The 21,680-nt window shown below is 46.0% G+C and overlaps 1 long non-coding RNA gene across 1 annotated transcript; it reads right to left on the minus strand.

Moving 5' to 3' along the window:
• Positions 210-20,895, minus strand: LOC110261785. The gene is made up of 5 exons (XR_002346323.1): positions 20,253-20,895; positions 19,703-19,790; positions 7,214-7,424; positions 6,347-6,611; positions 210-886 (listed from the first exon to the last, which is right to left on the minus strand). It is a non-coding gene; the product is annotated as an uncharacterized LOC110261785 (long non-coding RNA).

Raw genomic sequence — 21,680 nt, forward strand, 5'->3', positions numbered from 1 at the left:
CTTTTTCTTTTCTTTTCTTTCTTTTAAGCCATGCCTAAGGCATGTGGAAGTTCCTGGGCCAGGGATCAAACCTTGCCACAGCTGTAACCAGAGCCACAGCAATGACAATGCTAGATCCTTAACCCACTGAGCCACAAGGGAACGCCTTTCTGCACACACTGTTTTTCAACTTAGTACACAACACCACCTGATAATTTATTTAATCACTGTTTAATTAAGAAAAAGTTGTTTACTAATTTATTACTTTACACATTTATTTTAAAACCAGGTCTGAGCCTAGGGTGAGGTGGGTAAGTCATTTCTTTCAGGTGTAAAACTTAAGGGGGAGCTAAAAACCTTAGGAATCAAGAGGAATAATATCTTAATGCAATATTCAGAAAATGTATAGTTAATGAAAAAACTTGTGATAAAAAAATACCAAAATTTTAACTAAAGACAGGATTTCATAGGGCTGGGATTGCATGAGGCAAGTCAGAGGGGCTGTGTGAGAACAGGTGTTCCCTGGTGGAGTAGAAGTGATTATTCTGACAAGTGATCTAGGAATAAGGAGCCTGGCCCCATCTTTCTTTCTTTCCTTGGGTGCAAACATCCAGTAAAGGACAGTCATTCTACTCCATAAGGACAGGCTGCCAGGTGAGGAGGCTGCAATGACTCAGGTCTTTCCATGACTGAGTGGGCAAGTCTTACTCTGGGGTTTGGCAACAGGAGTTCTGCTTGTCCATTAACATAAGTCACATGCTTCATCGGCCTCACCAGAAATGAAATAAGTGATGTTGTGGGTTCTTTATGCTACCGCTCTTCTTTTTTAGTTGGTTGACACAAGTAAGGGATGAGAGAGAGAGGGGTGCTGTTTATTGAGTCATCTTCCACCTCCCAGAAACAGCACCTGTACAGAGAAGACATCAAATCATCAGCTCTATGGAGACAGACCCCTCAAAATCTAGTAGGTGTGGAAACCACAGGTATTGAGAAATAATAAACCTTTTCATTTCATTCAGGTGAACGCCTCTGCTGGTAAGTTTTCAATTTACTAAGTTTCATGGATTCCAATAAAGCACCAAATCAGATAAAAAAAAAAGGCTGCCTGTCACTAGACAATAGTTTTATCTGTGCCTAATCATTTTTGTTTTGACCATTGTGTTATTAGTCTATGGCATGTCTGTCCTTAGCTTTGAGATGTTTTATGAAAATTCTTAATCCTATCATGTCTGATAAACCCCCAAATAGTGAAAGTTTTAAAAAGGCTAATAAGAGGCAATTATAAGGAAAAAGGAAAAAGGAAATTCAAAAGAAAGTAGAGACCAAATGAGTACTGTTGCACTTGAGTTGTTTTGTAGGAATGATTAAGGACCAAGAGTATGTGACATGTTGTGTTGATTTAAGTAATAGTGATCAGCCAGAAACTAGGAAGATTGACTCGCAAAACGAAAAAATTTTTTTTACGAATAGAGAACCAACATCAACATTAGAGGCTCTTAGAGTTCCCGTTGTGGCTCAGTGGTAAAGAACCTGACTAGTATCCATGAGGATGCAGGTTTGATCCCTGGCCTCCCTCAGTGGGTTAAGGATCCTGTGTTGCTGTGGCTGTGGGGACCAGCAGCTGCAGCTCCAGTTTGACCCCTAGCCTGAGAACTTCCATATGCCAAGGGTGCAGCCCTAAAAAGCAAAAAAAAAAAAAAAAAAAAAAAAAGGTATTAGATGCTCTTGGCCTTTCTTAATTCAACAATTTGTGGTGAGTTAATTTGAAGCCATAATAGCTAAGCATGGAGAAAGCTATGGTGATAAAACATTTGGGACAAAGCTCCAAAGCTGCCTAAAGAGCTCCCTATGGCAGCGTTTCCCTGGACCACCAGCAGCAGCAGCCCCTGGGAGCTTACTGCAAATGCAAACTCTCAGACCCCACCTAGACCTCCTGAATCAGAATCTGAATTTTAACAAGATCCCCAGATGACTCATACTTATTTAACATGAGAAGCACTGATCTAGGACACTCTCTAAGGAAAAGGGGTTCCTTGTCTCCGTGGATTCTTTCAGTAGGTAAAGGGATAAATGGAGATTTGATGGAATTAGAACGAAAGAAAAAGACACTCTAAAAGAAGAAGCCATGGGACCCAGAAGATTTCACACTATTTTGTTGGCAGAGGTCTTTTCGAGTAATTGGAAGATGCCATTGCCATTTGAGTTACAGGAAACCAACTCAGATTTGTAAAGGTTATCTACAATGTGTCATTAACTTACCTATAATTTTTTAAAAACCAACATTATTGATAGCTTTAATTTTTAACACTTTAAAGATGCTAGAAGAAACCATTTAAAAGCTGTAAATGTTTCTTATGCAACAACAAGTGGTTGTTCTAAGAATAAGGTAAGCCAAAAGAAAGCTGGGAAGGTCACATCTGCATGGCGTTTTGAAAAGGAAAGCAGGGACAGGAACCAGCAAGGCAGAGAGGGGAGATTCCAACCCACAGGAGCAAAGATTAGAGCCCAGCTGAAGCAGATAAAAGGAGAGGTTATGGGGGGTTGGAAATGAAAGTCTAGAGACAGGAGCTGGGAGACCAAGCAAGCGAGCACTGTGTGAGTGACGCTCCCAGCAAAGCTGGGAAACGCTATTTTTTTTGGCCACACCCCCGGGATGTGAAAGTTCCCAGGGCCAGGGATCAAAACCTCGTCACAGCAGTAATCTGAGCCACAGTAGTGACAACACCGGATCCTTAACCCGCTGGGCCACCAGAGAACCTCAGGAAAAGGATATTTTTTAACATGAACCACTGAAAGAACAGCAGAGAGGCAGCTCAGCTGCATCTACTTGTGTTTTTCTTTTCTTTTTTTTGGCCACACCCTCCGCATATGGAAGTTCCTGGGCCAGTGAATGACTCTGAGCCATAGCTCCCACTTACCTGTGGCAACACTGGCTGGATCCTTAACCCCTGCACCACAGCAGGAACTCCCATTGTGTTTTCAAGGTTTATCACACTGTAATAAAATGTAATCAGGCACCCAACCTCCTCTTTCTGCTCAGATGAAAAAAAAGAAAGGTGCTGTACCGTGCATTAGAGGAAACTTCTTTGTTAATCTATGTGATCTATGAAATAGTCAAACAACCACGTGACTGTTCATCAACCAGTAAGGACCTTACACAGATAGAGAAGACCACAGCCTGTATCTTTCAAATAAATGGTTTTCCCTGGAGAAAGTATACCTTAGCAATTACATCTTCTGGGGGGCAGAGCTCAGGGGTAGAGCATTTGACTGTGGAAATTACATCTTCAGAACCACTACAGAATAGAAATCTCTTCAGCGGGAGAATTTAACTCAGTCTGAACCTTTTTGTAAGAATTAATTACAAAAAATGATGCAGAAACTATTACCTACAGTTAAGGATCAGCCTGGTGTAGGCAGGAAGGGGGGGCAATAATCGAAAAGGATCAGGAGAAGAGCCAATGTGAACTCCAGCGGCCTTGGAGTTTCTCTCCGTCCACCGGAGTTGCCCATGTCAGTGGGAACTGATGCTGAGAAACTGATTCTGGCAGGAAACTAGAGAGAGTTCTTGAAATGTAGTTAAGTGGATGGTTCTCAACCCTGGCTGCCCTTTCGAATCCTGTGGGGGGCATTTTAAAAGTACCAACGCCTGGGCCTCACCTCCGAAGGCTCTGGTTTTTAACTGGTCTGAGGCAACGCTTCCTCAGCCACCCATTTAAAAAGCTACCTGCGGGGAGTTTCCGTCGTGGCTCAGTAGTTAACGAATCCGACTAGGAACCGTGAGGTTGCGGGTTCGGTCCCTGCCCTTGCTCAGTGGGTTTAGGATCCGGCGTTGTCGTGAGCTGTGGTGTAGGTTGCAGACGCGGCTCGATCCCGTGTTGCTGTGGCTCTGTGTAGGCCGGTGGCTACAGCTCTGATTCGACCCCTAGCCTGGGAACCTTCATATGCCACGGGAGCAGCCCAAGAAATGACAAAAAAATAAATAAATAAATAAAAAGCTACCTGCAGGGAAGGCAGCAGAAGCTCTGGCTGGACTGGCCACTGGGAAGGACCTCAGGAGCCGCCAAACCTCTCCTTGACTTCAGGATTCCTGTCTGAGGTTTGCCCCCACCCTCCCAGCTCCTTCACAGGGCCCCAGCCCCATCACTTCCTTAGGCATATCTGGTGCGTGGGCCTGAGCCGCTTCGGCCTGCCGCACACTGTGCTGGCTGACCCCAGAGGCCCCAGCAGGCAGGGGAGGAAAGAGCCAATCCCGGCGGGGTTCCAGTGTGCTTGGCTCCCCTGGGAACGTGGTCTTGCTGGAGGGAGACTACACAGCCAAGGCAGGAAGCCCCGGGAACTGGGTGCATCTTGAGACTTGTCCAGGCCTCCTGAAACAGGAAGGTTCTTGTTGCCTCTCAGCAAAGAACAAAAGCTCTAGTGTCCTAACCAGGTCCTAGTAGCTGTCATCTCAGGACAAAAAAGAAAAAAGATAAAAAGGTCTCCTGGTGTTTCCTTCAGTCTCATTTATTTCTCTGACTCCCTCTGCATTCATTATGTTACTCTTTCTAAGCTCCGCTCTACTACATGACACCTGCCATCAGGTGGCTTCACCCTAATTCCCTCTCTCCATACCTCTTGATTTCTGCCATTGCCCCCAACTGTGCCCTGCCCTTGGTGACCAGCAGAAGGCTCTGAATGCTTTCTCCAGTCCCTCTTTTAACAGAGAAAGCTGGGAGTTCCTGCCGTGGCAGAGCGGAAATGAATCTGACTAGGAACCATGAGGTTGTGGGTTCGACCCCTGGCCTCGCTCAGTGGGTTAAGGATCCAGTGTTGCCATGAGCTGTGGTGTAGGTCGCAGATGCGGCTCGGATCCCACATTGCTGTGGCTGTGGCACAGGCTAGCAGCTACAGCTCCGATTCAACCCCTAGCCTGGGAACCTCCATATGCCCCAGATTTGGCCCTTAAAAAAAACAAACAAACAAAACAGAGAGTGCCTCAAAAAGCCAAGTTCTTGTACCCACCTCAGGCTATACATGTATATTCCCCTGGAGGCCGAGTACCAGTCCCAGGCCAGTCTACCATGACCCAGGTTGCAGGGTTCACTGAAACAAAACATGGGCAAAAGAACTGCTTTGGGCCCCTTTTTCCCCCTAGAAGATTGTGTTTCTTAGACCCATGCAAGAGGGAAATAAGCCTATAATAGCTAAATTGGACACAAAGTACCCAGTGTTGCTTCACTTGGGAGCACTTATGTAGAGTAAATGGTAAGTGGTAAGTTTTCAAACGTTGACTTGAGGATGTGCAGAGAGTCTCAACGAGGGGAGGGGGGCACGAAAGCAGTTCCCATGTACAAAAATACTGAGTTCCTCCGCTTAGTGTATTGTCTCTGTTTAAACATAGACGTGGACATGAACAGATGTATTTGTTGTCTTAATAAACCACTTTATATGCCAATGAAAAGCTCATGGCGTGGAGTTCCTGTGATGGCGCAACAGAAATGAATCCAACTTGGAACCATGAGGTTGCGGGTTTGATCCCTGCCCTCACTCAGTGGGTTAAGGATCTGGCGTTGCCGTGAGCTGTGGGGTAGGTCGCAGACACGGCTCCGATCCCGTGTGGCTGTGGTGTAGGCTGGCAGCTGTAGCTCCCATTTGACCCCTAGCCTGGGAGACTTCATATGCCTTGGGTTCAGTCCTAAAAAGCAAAAAAAACAAAAAAACCCAAAAAAAGCTCATGGCACATATTGAATGGTTTGGTCCTCCGTTACTGGAGTTGTGTCCTCCAGTGAGTCTAGTGCATTGTCTTCCACAGCCCTTATTAGCCACCCCTCACTGCCTGGTGTCCCGAGCCTGGGAACACGCATCAGGAGAACGAGCTTAGGTGAAACCTCTGCTTTTAAAAACAATGGCAATATCACAGGAGGAAAAGTACCCCAAGCAGGAGCCCCATTCTTCCCCTCCTGGGGCTACAGTGAGGAGGAAACACTCCAGGATGAGAGTAAGACGGGCCTGGGGGTCTGGAACCCCTCCCCACCGCTTCCTGACACCCATCCTCAGCCCCGCCCTCGTGGTTTTCTGTCACGTCATCTACTGGATGTGACTGCTGAGACCCTGCCTATGCCTGGGGCTCTGGATTGCCAGGAACACAGCAGCATACCGATTTTATCTTAAATTACTATAAGGACAATGATGGCTATTATCTACTGAGAGCTCACGTGTGTCAGCAGAACTCTAAATACTTTACATGGATTATTTTGCCCATTTTGCAGACAAGGAAATTCAGGACAGTAAGGTACCTATCAGCCCACGGGGAGTTTCTAGTCTAGAGGGGAGGCAATTAGTATTTCACACGTGGCCGTGGCAGCCCAGACAAAGGGTGACTCACCTTGAATTTGCTTTGGAAGAAAGAGTCACACAAGGGGGCTTGCTGTCGAGTGCCCCCACCCCCGGAGGTGGGGGATTTAAATCCGGGTACATCAGCAGGAACACCTGGACGGTGCCTGTGACTTGGTTGGTGAGGTCTGGCATCTGGCCCAGCCTTCAAGGGCAGCTGCCGGCAAGAGGCCCCTGGTTCCCTGTTAGCTGCAGCTCCCCTGGCAGGGCCATGCCAGTTACCCGTCACACCTCCTCTCTCCCAGGCTGGCAAGGCCCTACAGGGAGGGAAGAGAGAAGGCAGAGAGCCCACGGGTGTTAGGGGCAGAGCCGGGCACCCCTGCACCAGGCTCTCTGGACGGAAGTGGGAGGTTATACGGTCCCTGCCTGGGACCCCACTGAGGAGACTCAGGGATGAGGGTGGGGGAAGGACACTCCCCTTCACGGGGAGGAGAGGCTTCCCAGGGCAAATGCGAATAAGAGACCTGGGACCCCACTGTGGGGGTGAAGGCGGGGACGTAGGCTGGGGCTTGGGCCTCGTCCTCTCTATTGGCCAAACCCAAATGCCTGCTTCTGTCTTTGGTCACAGGCACTGGCTCACCCCAGCTCGTTACCAGCCTCACTGCCTCAAACGCAGAGGACGAAGGCACTGCCAGAACGATCTCGGGAAGACGACCAGCTTTTGAGGCCCCTGCCTGGCACGGGAATCTAAGCAGGGGCCGCTGAGCCCACAGCGTTCACCGGGGGAAATGACCTTCCGCGGTGCCCAGCCTCAGAAAAAGGTCCCAAAGCCCCGGCTGACTTCTCTCCCGTTCACACTCTCTGAGAAAGGATCTCAGGAGGAGCGGGTCCCGCTTCACTAGGGTCTGTATCATTTTACCTGGAGGAGCACAGCAGGGACCAAATGGTGGAGGCAGCACGTCATCTTGGAGCAGGTCTTCTAGAAGCCTTTGCATGGCCTCTTGTATCATGCAGCTCACGGCAGACAGGCATCCGCTGCTCCATTGAAAGGGTGTAATTCGTTTCGGTAGATGGATCTTAAAGGTTCCGGTGCAGAGGTTCACAAATTTGCATAAAATCCATGGAGCCTCCTGAAAAGCCAGACGCAGCAGTGCCCCACACCCCGTCCCTTTGGAAGTCAGCCAACATTACAAAACATCCAGGGGGACAGGGTGTCTCGCTGAGGTCAGATGATCAACAGACTTGACTAGGGGGACCCCAGGGGGATCACCTTGGTGGAAAGGGAGGCAGGGGAGGCTGGGGAAGAGAAGGTTATGCTGGTCACCAGGGGCCGCAGCACCGCCTGAATTCTATCAGGAAGGGGCTACTCTGGGCACAGTGAAGAGAGAGTGAGTGTGTGTGTGTGTGTTTGTAAACAGAGACCCGAGTAACAAAAATGACCTTGTTGGGAGCCCAGACTGCCTTTAGTAGGGACCAATCTGTACCTAGTAAGTAGTAGTTATCCTCTAGCCTCCTGGGGATGAAGCTAAATTCTGACTCCAGCCAAGATAAAGCAAATCTGGCTCTTTGAACTAAGACAACCTCTGAGTCTGGGGATTTATCATGGGGGGAGGGCCACCGTGGAGAGAAGAAAATGCATTCAAGTGGTAGATGACTTAGAGGCAGATCTGAATAATAATTTTACCCCGAGCTGGTGAAGCAAGGTACCCTGGCATCTTGGAGGTGAGCCCTGAGGGAGCAGTAAGTCAGAAGCGTGTTCCTGTCCCCGCCCCTTGTCTGTGCTCTTAGGGGCAGAGTCTGGGAAACGTGAGTCACACTGACTGTTTCCTCTTTTTGAAGTGGCCTGTCTACTCTTGGGGAAGCATAAACCATCCTGTCTTCATCTTTTAATATAGAGCATTGCCGTTAAGTGTCTGCAATACTTTATTGCATCTTCATTGTTGCAGCCCTAAATCAAATCAGATCTGAGAGCTTGTCTCACCGGCCAAATGGAATTCAGCCAAGGATCAGATCCAGACTTCAAACTGGTCCTCTTTTTTCTTCTCTTCACTGTCACTTCTTTATGTTCTTTTTGCATTTTCTCCAAGCCTGACGATGTGTTTTGAATGGGAAGAGAGTTTCCATGAGCTCCCTATTTCACCCTCACTAAATTTAACTTCCAATATAAAGTCTCGAGTTCTTTGCCCTAAAAATAGGTCGGGGCTGAAATGGGAGCAGAAGTGAGGCTCAGCATCAGCTGTGGTTTCAATCAACAGAAAACCATAGACGTTAAATGCCAGTGAGTTCCCGGTGTCCTACCCCTGCTTGGCCTTGGCATCCACCTCGTTGCAGGGTGGGGGTGGGGTGTGGGCACTGGGTCCAGACAGGTCACTGCTCTGTCCAATCAGAATTAAACCACTTTTTTTTTTTTTTGTCTTTTGTTGTTGTTGTTGTTGCTATTTCTTGGGCCACTCCCGCGGCATATGGAGGTTCCCAGGCTAGGGGTTGAATCGGAGCTGTAGCCACCGGCCTACGCCAGAGCCACAGCAACGCGGGATCCGAGCCGCGTCTGCAACCTACACCACAGCTCACGGCAACGCCGGATCGTTAACCCACTGAGCAAGGGCAGGGACCGAACCCGCAACCTTATGGTTCCTAGTCGGATTCGTTAACCACTGTGCCACGATGGGAACTCCAGAATTAACCCACTTTAAGGCACACAAAATAGCACAGTCTCTGGCGGGCACGACTCATCCTCTGAAATATTTTGGAAAACTAGCCAATTTACCCTGGGAAATTTGAGCTTATATGAAAATTCTGGAAAAGGAAACAAATATTAATGATAGGCTTCCTGCCAACAAACTCAATCCAATATGCCTGATCGACTTTTAGCAAAAATATTATGCTAAATATATCTTGTTGAAATGAAGCCTTAAGCTCTAGCAATTAAAATAGCATGTCAAAGTCTCTTAATTCATTTTTCATAAAGCAAATTTCCAGCATTCCTAAAATACACACACAGGTACACACACACACACACACACACACATTATTTAAAGAAATTCATGGGAGTTCCCTCATAGCCTAGTGGTTAAGGATCCAGTGTTACCACTGTTGTGGCTCAGGTTACTTCTGTGGCTCAGGTTCCATCCCTGGCCTAGGAATGTATGCAAGATATGGGCATAGCCAAAAAAAAAAAAAAAAAAAAAAAAAAAGAGAGAGAGAGAGAGAGAAAGAGATAAAAAGAGAAAGACGACAGAAAGACAGATAGATGCTGAGAAAGAAGTCGGCTGCAATAGAATTCTCAGCAATGGCGTTCAGTAGGTCTTATAAGGTGGACCTAATGGGGTCGGGGAGAGTCTGGATTTTTTTTAACTTACTGCTACCCATTAATATTTTAGTTCCATGTCTTCTATTGTGCCCGGTAGTAAAATTAAGTACTTCATTTGAGATGGTACATGAAAGGCACAGTTCTTGGTCATGACTTTAGCCTAAGTCTTCATTTGACACATCACTGACTCTGGGGAACTCTACTTTTAGTAGCCAGTTTGTCGAGAGTCAACAAGAAACCTAAACCATCTCTTTTTCTCCTGATCTAAGTCACTGTAATTCCCCAGGGCACACTTGTTCTCTCAGCCTGGAGGCTGGCATCTGGGCAACCACCACGCTCCTTCAAGGTGGCAGGATCTGGAGTTCAGATATAGGATGACACGTAGAGACGAACTCATGCAGGTCTCCCACCTTACAGGCCGGAGCCCTGCCGTGGCACCTTGGGTGGGTAAATGCCAGCTGCCAAGAACAGCTCTTCATATTTATTTTCAAAATCTACATTGTTTGCCAACATGGAAAATGGTGGTAGAGGAAGATTATCATTATAAATTGGACCTCTTAAAATTCTCAACCTGCAAAACTGGAGTCATTTTGGCTTAATTTATAAGAATCATCTCAATTTTCTTTTTTTTTTTTTTTTTTTTTTTAATTTTATTTTCCCACTGTACAGCAAGGGGGTCAGGTTATCCTTACATGTATACATTACAATTACAGTTTTTCCCCCACCATTTCTTCTGTTGCAACATGAGTATCTAGACATAGTTCTCAATGCTATTCAGCGGGATCTCCTTGTAAATCTATTCTACGTTGTGACTGATAAGCCCAAGCTCCCGATCCCTCCCACTCCCTCCCCCTCCCATCAGGCAACCACAAGTCTCTTCTCCAAGTCCATGATTGATTTTCTTTTCTGAGGAGATGTTCATTTGTGCTGGATATTAGATTCCAGTTATAAGTGATGTCATATGGTATTTGTCTTTGTCTTTCTGGCTCATTTCACTCAGTATGAGATTCTCTAGTTCCATCCATGTTGCTGCAAATGGCATGATGTCATCCTTTTTTATGGCTGAGTAGTATTCCATCGTGTATATATACCACATCTTCCGAATCCAATCCTCTGTCGATGGACATTTGGATTGTTTCCATGTCCTGGCTATTGTGAATAGTGCTGCAATGAACATGCGGCTGCATGTGTCTCTTTTAAGTAGAGCTTTGTCCGGATAGATGCCCAAGAGTGGGATTGCAGGGTCATATGGAAGTTCTATGTATAGATTTCTAAGGTATCTCCAAACTGTTCTCCATAGTGGCTGTACCAGTTTACATTCCCACCAACAGTGCAGGAGGGTTCCCTTTTCTCCACAGCCCCTCCAGCACTTGTTATTTGTGGATTTATTAATGATGGCCATTCTGACTGGTGTGAGGTGGTATCTCATGGTAGTTTTGATTTGCATTTCTCTTATAATCAGCGAGGTTGAGCATTTTTTCATGTGTTTGTTGGCCATCTGTATATCTTCTTTGGAGAAATGTCTATTCAGGTCTTTTGCCCATTTTTCCATTGATTGATTGGTTTTTTTGCTGTTGAGTTGTATAAGTTGTTTATATATTCTAGAGATTAAGCCCTTGTCAGTTGCATCATTTGAAACTATTTTCTCCCATTCTGTAAGTTGTCTTTTTGTTTTCTTTTGGGTTTCCTTTGCTGTGCAAAAGCTTTTCAGTTTGATGAGGTCCCATGGGTTTATTTTTGCTCTAATTTCTATTGCTTTGGGAGACTGACCTGAGAAAATATTCATGATGTTGATGTCAGAGCATCTCAATTTTCTGACTGTTCTTAATGACCCCCCTGACTAGTCATGTGGCTGATTTAAGACCCAAATACCATCAGGTTGTATTTTTACCTTTTATAGTGTTTTGAAAAAATTAATAGAGCAATAAGATAAATTAACTGAAGGAGGTGTGCAATTTCCTTTTTTTTTTTTTTTACATTGTAAAGTTGTGATGGGTGTGGTTTTCTTGAAACTTTCATCACACACACACACACACACACACACACACACACACACACACACACAGAGTCTAGGCCAACTTAAAGCCCCATCCTCGGCTCCTCCCCTCCGGAGGCACAGGCCCGGCCTGGGCTCATTGGACCCTCCACCGAGAGGAAGATGGCCAGACAGAAGAGGACTGGTCTGTGCTTTCACTTTTGCTCTTCTTTCCTCTTCTGCTTTAGGTTCTCCTGGGCTGGGCAGGGAGCACTTGGAAATGTAGAGAAGGGGGAAGAACATTCTACCTACTCGCATGCTCCTCCACAGAGGCCCCGAGGCCACACCCCCATCCCTCCCACCCGGCCCCCCCCACGGCAGGCAGAACCCTGACCTGGGCAGTCTGACCCCTCCCTTTCCCCCTTGGCTTCCGGTTACCTGGCAGCCAGCTCTCTGGATAGGAACACCTCAGAGAAGCTCCCCATGTCCCACACAGCCCTGCAGGAGACTGTGAAGGACCCTTGAGTTTGTTAAGCCCTTGTTTATCTGTACTCCACAGAGGCAGGGGATCTGAGCCAGTTAATTAATCAGTCAGACTAAATAAAGACATGAGGCAGACATGATAAAAGCCATTGTGCATCATTAAGGGCTTAACCAAATTACATGCGCGAGAGATGAATGTTTGCTTGATGATGGAACTCCCCAGGCCGGATCACTCAGAATAAATCCCACCAACAAAATCATAGGGTATAAATGATGCACTGTAGACAATGCCCAGGCTGGAAAAGCCATGCTCCTCAAGTTTCTATCAGCCTTTAGAAACCCAAGAGGCATCTTCTTCCCAACCACAAAGTCCCAAATGGTCATTTGGTTGTGAGGCCTTTTCTGCTGGTTTAACCCCTCACGTGACCAGATGCCAATCAGAGCCTGAGTGCTGGGTCCAGGAGTGGGAACCATGGCCTCTGGTAGAGTAAGGGTAAGAGTGCTCTCCCCCTTCTCCTGGATCCCAAGGCCCTAATGGGCCTCCTCCACCACAGAGCCCCCCTTCGCAGGCATCTGAATTCCCTGATCCTAAGCCCCTCCACTTGACCTGGGTGGGCTGCCATATCGAGCTCACTCAAGTCACCCACCTCTTCTCCATCCCTCACCGAGATGAACAGGAAAGGACAGTTAGTTCAACCTGACATTTGGTTTTCTAGTGGCCCTTTCCTTTCGACAAGATCTTGGGTCTTTGGAAAAGGATGCTCTGTGTTTGGGGTTTCACTTGGCTGTGGGAGTCTGGAGGATCAAACAGGGTACAAGATAATAATAGTTGTCTTATTCTCAAAGTTTGTCTCAGACTGGAATTATCCCTCTTTCTCAACTGCATTTTAGCCTCTTGAGGCAAAACCAGCCACTTCTGGCAAAACAGCAGCAAGCTTTTGACGGCCCCCTGACCCCACCCTCCATCCGCCTGCCTGATTATTCCATCTGAGGCAGGGCCCCCCCATTTCACTACTGGTAGGACTGTTCTGGCATATCGATATTGACTTTTGTAATAGATCTCATGTGGTTTTGGGCAGTTCACCACCCTTTAACTTTCTTGGGGCAAAACCTCTCCTTTGGAGGAATTCTCTCTCTCCCAGTGGATGCATTCAAATGGGACTTTCAATCATGGCGACCTACCCCTGCTGGGATAACTGCTGTCATTCTCCTCAGTGATGGAAAGACTGAAAATGATCAGGCTGGTTCATCCTCCCGAGTGGAGCGGTCCAGACAAGACCACTTGGTAATCCTGCCCCTGAAGCCTTCTGGAGGTGCCTGGGCATGTCTGCTCTGAAGCTGCCCTTCTCTCCCATCCTTCTGGGCCCCATATCCTGGTCAAGGAATTCCTTTTTGTTCAAATTGGCCAGAGTTGGTTTCAGTGGCCTGACACAAAGAATCCTGATGGACACGGCATTCCTCTCCCTCTCAGGCTCCATTTGTACCATGAACTTGGGACAAGATCTCAAAAGAAAGACACACGTCTTATTCCACGGAGGTATTTCACTCCTACCCCCAAACCTTTCTTTTTTCTTTTGTGCTTTTTAGGGCTGCACCTTCGGCATGTGAAGGTTCCCAGGCTAGCGGTCAAATCAGAGCAATAGCTGCTGGCCTACACCACAGCCACAGCCACGCAGGATCAGAGCTGCATCTGCAACCTACACCACAGCTCACAGCAATGCTGGATCCTTAACCCACTGAGCGAGGCCAGGGATCGACCCTGCATCCTCACAGATGCTAGTCAGATTCGTTAACTGCTGAGCCACAATGGGAACTCCACTCCCACCCCAAATCTTAACCTAATGCCACACCCCTATGGCTAAACCATGGAAGTCTTTGGGCTCCTTTGGGGTTTCCGCTATTTGACTTCTAAAGGTTCCCTAGAAGATCAGTGAAGGCTGCTCTGCCTCCTCCCTGTGAACAATGAGAAGGGCCTTCCATTGCTTCTCACCCATCTTGGAAACCAGTCTCCCCACATTCTATGCCCTTCTAGCCAGCCATGCTTCCCAGAATTTCTTAGCAGATTTTATTGCATTTGTCTGCAAAGCTTTGGTTATACTTGTTCACCCCAAAGAATATGTTATTGATTGAATTCCTAGCAGTTTTATAAAACAAACTAAAAAAGTTTAGGCAAGCTGGGTGGTGTTTCCCAAAGAAGCCAAAGACAAAAGGGTTTGGCGATGCCACACATCCAAATAAGTGCAAGTTTCATTCACCTCTGTCCATAAACATGCCAGCCAGTAATCTTCTACTTGTTCATTACCTCACATTACTAACTATGCTGCCTGTACTTTTTGAAACTACTGTTATCTGTCTACAACTCCTGGGTGAGCTTAAGGTGTTTCTTAGTAGAGTGTCTTGTTGCAGTTACAGGCTGGAAATGCTGGGATGCAAAACCAGCTCAAGCTCTAAGAGAGTCAAGAGTCAAATTCAGGCAGTCTGATTTTAGGGCCACACTGCCTCCCCGAGAGGGAAGGGACTGGAGATTTTCATACTGAACTCTGTTGGCTTAAAGTTGGAGGATGCCAATCTGACCCAAGTTCCCTATTCTTCAGCAAAAATAACTGTACAGGATTACAAAATATTTCTAAATTTCCAAAATGAGGAACAAATGTTTTGGGGTGAGTTGAGAGGGCTATGTGATAGGTGCTCTCCAAAGATGGCCCCCAATCAATGGTGCCTCCCTGATCCATGCCCCTGTGTAGTCTCCTCCCCTTGAATTTGGGCTTGCCTTAGGACTTGCCTTTTTTAACTTGCATGCTTGATACGCATGTAAATTCTGAGGCTACGTCATAATGAGTCTTCTAGCTTCTAGCTGGGTATCTTGAGATGCTCACTCTGAGGAAGCCAGACACAATGAAAGGAGTCTGGCCACCTGGCGACTGCCATGCGGGGAGGAAGCCCAAATCAGTCACATAGAGAGACGACATGGAGAAAGACCGACCCCTGGCCAGCCTTTAGCTCTTCCACTCATGCCAGCTAAGATACCAGAGTGTCCTGCTGAATTTTCAGACGACTCCAGGCCATCTGATGTCAGTTTCATGAGAGACCCAAGTGATAACTGGCCAGGTGAGCTCAGTCAACCATAGAACCATGAGAGAGAGTAATAACTGTGGTTTTGAGCTACTTTGTTTTGATGTAGTTGGGCAGCAATAGATATTTGGAACAGATGCTGAATGGAAGAGGACAAACAGTGAGATTTTACTTTGTGCCCGACCCTGTGCTATTCTCTTTCTACAAATCATGGGGTGAACATTATCCATATGGAATGTTGGCTGATTTTCTATCCCATCACTCCCCCATATCAACAAGGGAAAAGCCTGTACTTCCCAGCTTCATTTAAACTCCTTATCTGCCAACCTTCACCTCTCCAAACAAACCATCAGTCCTTCTTTCTCAGAATGGTTTTTCTATACCTATGATGCGCTATGGCCAGAGGGACACAGAGTTGGAGAGACTAGAGTTCAAGAGAAAGGACTTTTTGAAAGAAGTCACCTTTGCAATAAAGTCTGGGCAAGAGATGGATAGGTGGGAGGTGAAGTGAGAGTGACAGACAGAGCAAGGACGGGTGGAGAGTGTTCTTTGGTGGTAAATGAGGAACTCCAGACAGGAAGGACACCAGTGAATTAGGCTATGAGAAATACTGCGACTGCTTCTGACTGGATTCTCTTTAATGTTGAATAAAATGGAAATTGCTTTTCCATGATACCTAGCCTGTCAGTTCTGTCTCCTCTGGCACTGAATCGCATGGTGCAAGGCTTCAATTACAGATACGTGTACCATCTCACTGAATTCCGCCCAGGATCTCATGAGGCAGGCATGACTGTCCTTGTTGTATAGATTCAGAAACTAAGGCTCAGAAAGATTGAGTGAGGTTAAGATTAAGGCCTCTCTAGGTTAAGTGACTTGTTTAAGGTTACACGGTAGTCAGCAGTAAGGCCGATTTTCAATCCAGTTTGAATGACTCCAAGGCCAGGATTTCCCACCTCACCAGTGCAGAGCCGTAATAGTCTAACTTCTCTTCATAACACTGTGCTTTCTTGTGCTCCTGAACCCACTTTATTCTATGTATGTGTGTGTCATGGCAGAGTCACCGGGGATTCTACGGGAGGGATGAAAGTGGGAAAGAAGTGGCGGTAATGAATTTTACATATAATTCAGGTATTTTAAAAATCAGAGGCTATACTTCCAGCATGTTTTGTTAATGTCTTGCACCCTGAGTTTCTTAACAGTTTCTAAACACAGGTTTTCAGAAGGGCACATATGGCTGTCAGACAATGAGATTTCTTAAAACTTAGTTGTGTGTCCTTTATCATTTCAATATCTACTGACTTTTAAAGCAACTGATTTGACAGACTCCACAAAGAAGAAGACATCCCAAGGCCATCTGGGAACGGTACATTTTACAAATAAAGGATGCTTCTGTGTATTATAAAGCCAGACACAAAATACCTGACAAGAAAAGGAGATCGGGTTCTGATTCTTTCTCTCTCTTTTTGATGCCAGCAGTTGCTTGTTAACCTTTTCTGATCAGCTGTGGTTCTATCTCCCTTTTAAAGAGGGAACAAAACTGTTTAGCAGTCTCCTGGCACATGTGTGTCAGAATGAAGGTATGCTTTGGGGAAAGAAATGAGAAGTGTCAGGCTGTTAAATGATTTAAAAATATTCGTCCTGAACTTCTATGACAAGAAAAGAGATGATTTTGCTTCTTAGTGATATGATGAATTTCCTACTTAAAATGTAAAATTATGATATCTGGAATGTACCCTTTAAATAGGAGCACATGGTGTTCCTGTTGTGGCTTAGGGGGTTATGAACCTGACTAGTAACCATGAGGATGCAGGTTCGATCCCTGGCCTCAGTCAGTGGGTTAAGGATCCAGCGCTGCCATGAGCTCTGGTGTAGATCACAGATGTAGCTCCAATCTGGCATTGCTGTGTCTGTGGGGTAGACTGGCAGCTGCAACTCTGATTCGATCCCTAGCCTGGGAACTTCCATATGCTGTGGGTGTGGCCCTAAAAAGCAAAAAAAATTAAAAAAAAATGAAAAAACAAAAACCAGTAGCACATATATATGAGTAAATCCTGATCATTCATAAACGTATTGCCTGCTGTCCCGTGACATTCACCTTGCTGCACTTTTCAGCTCCAGCAGTGCAGAGGCTTGGAGAAAGGGAATTTCAAACCAGCTAGTCTGACGACGTAATAGTCTTCATTTTCCAACTAAGGATCCAGCAAGAATGCTAAAATAAGAATTGGCCGTTATCAGTGAATTTTAACTATTCACATTTTCTTATGCCTGGCTTTAAAACTTCCTGACAGATGTCAGTATTTAAAGAAGAACAAGTAAGAGAGATGAGACAAAGGTAGCTGGATAAGCCTGGGCTGGATCGACCTGGATTTGAACCCTGGATCTATCCAGCTAGATGAGTAAGGTTGGTAAATTTCCTTAATGTCTCTGGGATTCTGTTTCCTTGCTTGTGAAACTGAGGTCGTACCACCAACTGCAGGTGCTATTGTGAGGGTTTAAATGACACAATGGGTGACACACTGTGTCTGGCCCCGAGACAAAACGTGGTAGGAGAGCCAAAGCCATGAGTTCCTTCCTCCATAACCTCAGAGGCAGAAAAGAAGATAGGGCAGCAATTCTAACCTGCAGTCTGAAGAAACGTATCTATGCTTATTAGTCTCTTGGATTAACTAGTAAATGATCATTTTCAAGAGCACAAAAGTGCACTGGGCTTGGAGCCAGAAGACCAGCATTTAATTTCAGGGTCCAGTTGGGACTCCCTGACATTTCTTTTCTTTCTTCCTTTCTTTTTTTTTATTTTTGCTTTTTAGGGCTGCACTCAGCATATGGAGGTTCCCAGGCTAGGGGTCAAATCGGAGCTGGAGCCACCTGGCCTACACTAGAGCCATAGCAACGCCAGATCCGAGCCGCATCTGCAACCTACACCACAGCTCATGGCAACGCTGGATCCTTAACCCACTGAGCAAGGCCAGGGATTGAACCTGCATCCTCGTGGATACTAGTTGGGTTCGTTTCCACTGTGCCACGATGGGAACTCCCTCCCTGACTTTTCTGGACATCAGTCATTATAGGAAAGGAAATACAAATGGCAACATTCAGCTCCAAACCACTTGTAGGGTTGCTGTAAATATTAATAAGCAATCAATTACCTTAAATGCTTTGGAGAATTGCTCTGCACAATGAAGAAAATTATCATTACATACAGAGAGAAAAAGGCTTATTTGCAAAGTATGAAATTTCTTATCAAACAGCCCACTGAAACCTGCAAATCGTTACGATTATATTGTCCAGTGACATTCGACACAGGGCCACAACCTTCTGAGAAAAGTTACAGTAGAAAGAGGATATGATTTTTTATTTTTATTTTTGTTTTTTTTTTCTTTCACAGCTGCACCTGCAGCATATGGGACTTCCTAGAGTAGGAATCAAATCTGAGCGGCAGCTGTGACCTATGCTGCATCTTGTGGCAACACCCAATTCTTAACTCACGGAGTGAGACCAGGGATCAAATCTGTATCCTCATGGATACTATGTTGGGTTCTTAACCCACTGAGCCACAACAGTAACTCTCAAGGACATGATTTTAAAGCCAGTTTATATTTTGTAGTGGCTAAACTGTTTGCTGTTGGGAATCAGTTTCTTTTGCTCAGTGAAACTGTTAAAACTTACTGAGGTCTGCTCTCTGCTTTGACCACAGGACAGCATGAAAGACAGCTTTAATTCTACTTGCTCATTCGGGACAATTTTCCAACATTTTCACTGAGTGGTGTTGCTATGTTAGAACTGACCTGCTGTGGTTCAGTCTTAGAGGCAGCATGGTGGGGAGGCTTGGAGACAAGCAGACCTGAATTCCCACAGTCTCCATTGCCTATAAACTGTGTGGCCTCAGGCAACTCCCTGAGCCACTCTGAGCCTGTTTCATCAACTATAAAATGGAGATAATAATACAAAATCAGAGTTCCCTTGTGGCACAGCGGGTTAAAGAGCCAGTGTTGTCACTATCATACTGTTGTCACTGGCTCGGGTTTGACTCCTGGCCCAGGACCTTCCACATGCTGTGGGAGTGGCCAAAACAACAACAAAACAACAACATCTTGCAGGATTTTTGCAAAGATTAAAGTTTTAGATACATAAAGATATAAAAACAGTGCTTGGCATATAACGGGTCTTCATAAATGTTTATGGGTACACAGAATAGTCACTCAAAATATTGCTCATGAAATTCAAAAAAATCCAAAGATAAATTATGCTAATGCCAACCCACCCTCATTATGGACGATTTTGTTTGGATTCAGGATTAGATCTGAAACATCTTTTAAAACATATGCAGGGCGGATAAATTAATATTCACATGCCTTGAGAATCTTACATTTTCTATTTCCTGACTTCTGGACTACAATTGTAATGCAGGGTAAGTGTTTGCTATGCTCCCTTTTCTTTTCCTTGTATTTACTTTTTTCCCCCTTTTTATTTACTTCTAACGAACAAATACACTCTCAGCATTTTCTATTGGATTGGTAATTAAAGCTGTGGGGGGTGGGGAGGATGGAGCAATAAAAATGAAACATTACCTCTAGTTATCAGGAGGGAAGCCAGAATCTAGGAGATGAAATGGTGAAGCTTCCAGAAGTCACTTAGGCTACTGATGTTGCTGGGGTGCTATTAAATGGTTATTTAGCGGCCATTAACCAAAAAAAAAAAAAAAAAAAAAAAGAAAGAAATTATGGTGTAGCTATCTCACCCTTTTGCTAAATCAAAATTGGAGAAACTATCTAGGGCATTCAGCTCGTCTCTGGAGAACATAACTCTTTCTTAATTATCTAACTAGAAAACTCTGGAGAATTCTTAGGAAACATTCTAGAGAGTTTATGCAAACTGCAGCCTCGCATGGCAAAGGCCCCACGTGAAATCAGTTCTCAGGTCCTGACTCACCCTTCCCAGCGTGTCCTCCTCCCAGTCTTTCTACGACGACTCATCTAGGGGCCTCCTGCCTGCAGTCTCCCCCCACCCCGCCCGCTGCCCTCTGCTGACACAGTTATCTTCATAAGGCACAGGTCGAAAGGGCCAGTGTCTTCCTCGGACCCTTCTGGTGGTCCCCCACCCCCGACCCCCGCATCCTACCCAAGGGAGTGCAGACTCCTTCAAACAGCATTTAAGGCCTTCCGTGACTTGACCTCTGTTTAGACTGAAGCGTCACCTCCTAGGTTTCTGCTGTCTCAGCCCCGATGCCTTAACCTCAAGCATTTCATTTAACAAATATTCTAAAAGAGCTGCAGATCACGCACTGCTTTCAAGGAGCTCAGACTCTGGAGATGGGTTACACGCGTACAAAAAGTTACAGACTAATGTGCTGTTACATTTATTTACCAGATACCCAATGAATATTTTACAAGGACGTATGACGTGTCAGGAATGTGTAAGGCACACGGTGGCTGGACTGTCTAATGTTTCCCAGAGTCAGCAAAAGCTTCCAAGAGGAAGAGGCATTTACTGAGCCTTGAGAGAGGCACAGATGGCCTCCAGGTGGGGAATTTCAAGCAAGGACAAAGTCCACATTCAGAAAAAAAAAGCCAGGGGGGGCGCTGGTTTGGGGACCTGGTCCTCCCGGGACAGTTCCTGTGGCTACAGCACAACTTTAACACTGTTCAGGGCCTGAGTTTGAAGAGAACACCTCCTCTCGTGGTCCCAAATGCAGAGCACACACCCTCCACGTCTGTGTAATTTTTTTTTTTTTTGTCTTTTGTCTTTTTAGGGCCACACCCGTGGCATGTGGAGGTTCCCAGGCTAGGGGTCGAATCGGAGCTGTAGCCATCAGCCTACACCACAGCCACAACAACACGGGATCCAAGCCGCATCTGCAACCTACACCACAGCTCACGGCAACGCCGGATCCTTAACCCACTGAGCGAGGCCAGGGATCCAACCCACAAACTCATGGTTCCTAGTCGGATTCGTTTCCGCTGCGCCATGACGGGAACTCCTAGGTCTATGTAATTCTACTCATCCTTCAGGCTCAGCTCGGGATCGCCTCTCCTGGAGCATTCAGAGCCCCTAGTTATTTACTCCCACACTGCCTTGTACTTTTTCTTTACAAATAATTGTAAGGAGCTAATTAAGGTGGGTCTCTCCTCCCCTGCTTCAAATTTCAAGTGCAGTGACTTAGGCCTGCCAGTTCACACTGCATCCCTCAGCACGGTTCCAGACATGTGACAAGTGACCTAAAATAAGTATTTTTGAATAATGAAACACATTTATGGTCATTTTTCCTTTGTGCAGCATGACATGACTCTTAACGTTGGGCAGAACATTCCAGAATATACTCTCTAATCTAGTTCCGTTGAGACTGTTCCTCATTTTTCCTGAGGACCAACAACACATGTAGACCTCCTTTGTCCTTGCCTTGTATCCTCACATCAACACAGACACACACACACACACACACACACACACACACACACACACACACACTCCTCTATTCATCCAAAAACCAATATTTACGTATCAAGGGATTGATGACCTCGTTAGGAAATCCAATTCCAGCTGACTCTT

Source organism: Sus scrofa, chromosome 7, assembly GCF_000003025.6.
Source record: "Sus scrofa isolate TJ Tabasco breed Duroc chromosome 7, Sscrofa11.1, whole genome shotgun sequence".
Lineage (NCBI taxonomy): Eukaryota > Metazoa > Chordata > Mammalia > Artiodactyla > Suidae > Sus > Sus scrofa.